Genomic DNA, 2261 nt, shown 5'->3' on the forward strand with positions numbered 1-2261 from the left:
ACATTTGGGCGGCATTATGCTAATATTTCCACATAGTGAGGTAGATATGTGGGGGCGTGTTAGAACGAGCCGTTTTAGGGGGGCATGGCAGAGTCTTAACTTTGATAAAGAATATCTCTTTGGTTTTGAGACTTTAGTCTTTGCAACTTCAGGGATCTTATCTATGCACAATCAGCTTGTAACACTCCAAAGAGAAAGGAAAACTTGAAATCGCATCATATGACCCCTTTAACCGTTTAAGCACAAGGAGCGAAAGTTTAGTCAGTAATATGAGCAGGTGTATCAAGTAGAAACCGTTTTAACGCACGCATTTACCAGAATGAATTTTGCCCCACAGCGTAATGTCCATGAACAGTATAAACCATTTGTTTTAAAACCTGCTTAAAATGCCTTGAAATGATAAGCTTAGACTACATCATGACACACTTCAATCAACGATTGATATATTTATACCGGATTATCTCCCAACCCTTAAATAGTTTGTTCAAACACAAAAACAATATAAATCCAGTTAATAATCAAACTAACCTAAAATCTGAGTGGGCGATGACACTGCTTTTATCTGCTCCGTGTGCCCGGCTCACTTGCTGTTCCAGCAACTTCCACTCCATCATCAGCTTTAGTAAAATAACCTGATAGCTGTCATGTTTTTTATGTTGTTTGTATTTGAAGTTTTTAGTTTTTTGAGCCCCTCTCTCTTTTAGAATTGCTGACATTTTTACTTATTGAATGTTGTTCTTTGCGCGATCATTTCCAGATTACTCCAGAACAAAGTGAAGAGGTGAATGCAGACATACTGGGCAGCGATCACCTGATAGATACGTGCGCATATCGTTCAAAAGTCAAATATAGAATAAATGCATTTGATTGGTAAACCAAATTCAGACTTTATGTTTCAATCTCAAATGGTAATGCATGGAATTTACGGAAAAGCTCAACTAAATAACAGCGCTAATAAGTGGGGGGCGTGGTGGCTTTGGCGATCGGCGATCGGCGCTCCAGTCAATCTACTCCACAGCCAATCACGGGCCCCCTCCTTGCTCGGGCCCCGGGGCTTCAGCCCCGCCTAGCCCAATGGTTAAAACGGCCCTGGCTACAATGCATGCTGGGTGCCAGTACAAAAACTCCCAGCATGCATTGCAGCATGACATTTTTTTTTGATTGTCACCTTATGTTGAGATTCATAGGCTGACTGTTGATGTCTGTGTGTGTTTAAGGTCTGCCATAGTTCAAAGCTTTTATTTGTGCATATTGTGCTTTGGAATGTTTCATAATGATTGGCTCCGGTCGTATCAGTGGTGCAACTCAAGAGTTTAAATTAAAAAGGTACACAATTAATAAAAGATTAAACATTAGGTGAGATCAGTGAATCAGATTAGTTCATGATGGTCGACATCTCAAATACCAGTTTTATCTGATCGTATAATTTTTTTTGGCTTTTCTTGCTATAAACACTATGTTAAATAAACACAGCTAATTAAAGCAATCAAAGAAAAAATATTGTTAGAAAGTCAAGGTTCAAGAGCCCAACTAAAGCAAACACCGATCGCCATTATGGTGACTTCAAATGAAGTACAACACCTAAAATCTCAATAAGAGCTTTTGTACACATATGACAGAAATAAAGTCACACTGGTTAGTAATAAGAAGCTGGTGATGCTGTTTGTGGAGCTGTTTAATCCTCCTCTGCTGAGATCTTGATCAATTTAATGTGTTTTATTTTCAGTTGATTTCATCTTTGGCTTTGGCTGTAAATTGTGTTTCTCTGCTTTTGTTTCTCTTTCCTTCAGTGATTCTGCTTGTGTTCATCACTAATGCTCAATCCTTATTTAATTATCTCATTAACTTCATCACTGCTTCAGTGTATCTACAACACTCTGTAGTGTGGACATATATAAGTGCTCTTTAAAACTGAGGATTTTGCTGTGGGATTAAAGGGGTTAAATGTGTGAGATGAAAAAAACACTGTGAAATGTATTTTTTAACAGAAATATACTGTTAATTTAATTTATGGATGCAAATGGTAAAAAAACAGTAGATTACTGGCAACCACAGCTGGCGGTATTTCACCGTAAAATCAAGAAGAAAAAAACCCAGCAAAATACTGTAAAACCTAACAGTCAACTTCCTGTTGTGTTTTGTGGGACACCATTGTGCTGGAGAGCAGAGCCTGTGTTTAAATAAAGGACGGAGAGCGATGTTAAATATTGATGTTTTGCCGCTTGTTGTTTTATTTAAAGGCAGTAACTGTGTAGTTACTG

The 2261-nt window shown here is 38.0% G+C and overlaps 1 protein-coding gene across 1 annotated transcript in view; it reads right to left on the reverse strand.

Moving 5' to 3' along the window:
• The window catches only part of LOC107549347 (thyrotropin receptor-like), a 55317-nt gene that overhangs the window by 9791 nt on the left and 43265 nt on the right, over positions 1-2261 (reverse strand). The window lies entirely within an intron of this gene.

This window comes from Sinocyclocheilus grahami, unplaced genomic scaffold, assembly GCF_001515645.1.
Source record: "Sinocyclocheilus grahami isolate Dianchi unplaced genomic scaffold, SAMN03320097.WGS_v1.1 scaffold369.1, whole genome shotgun sequence".
NCBI lineage: Eukaryota > Metazoa > Chordata > Actinopteri > Cypriniformes > Cyprinidae > Sinocyclocheilus > Sinocyclocheilus grahami.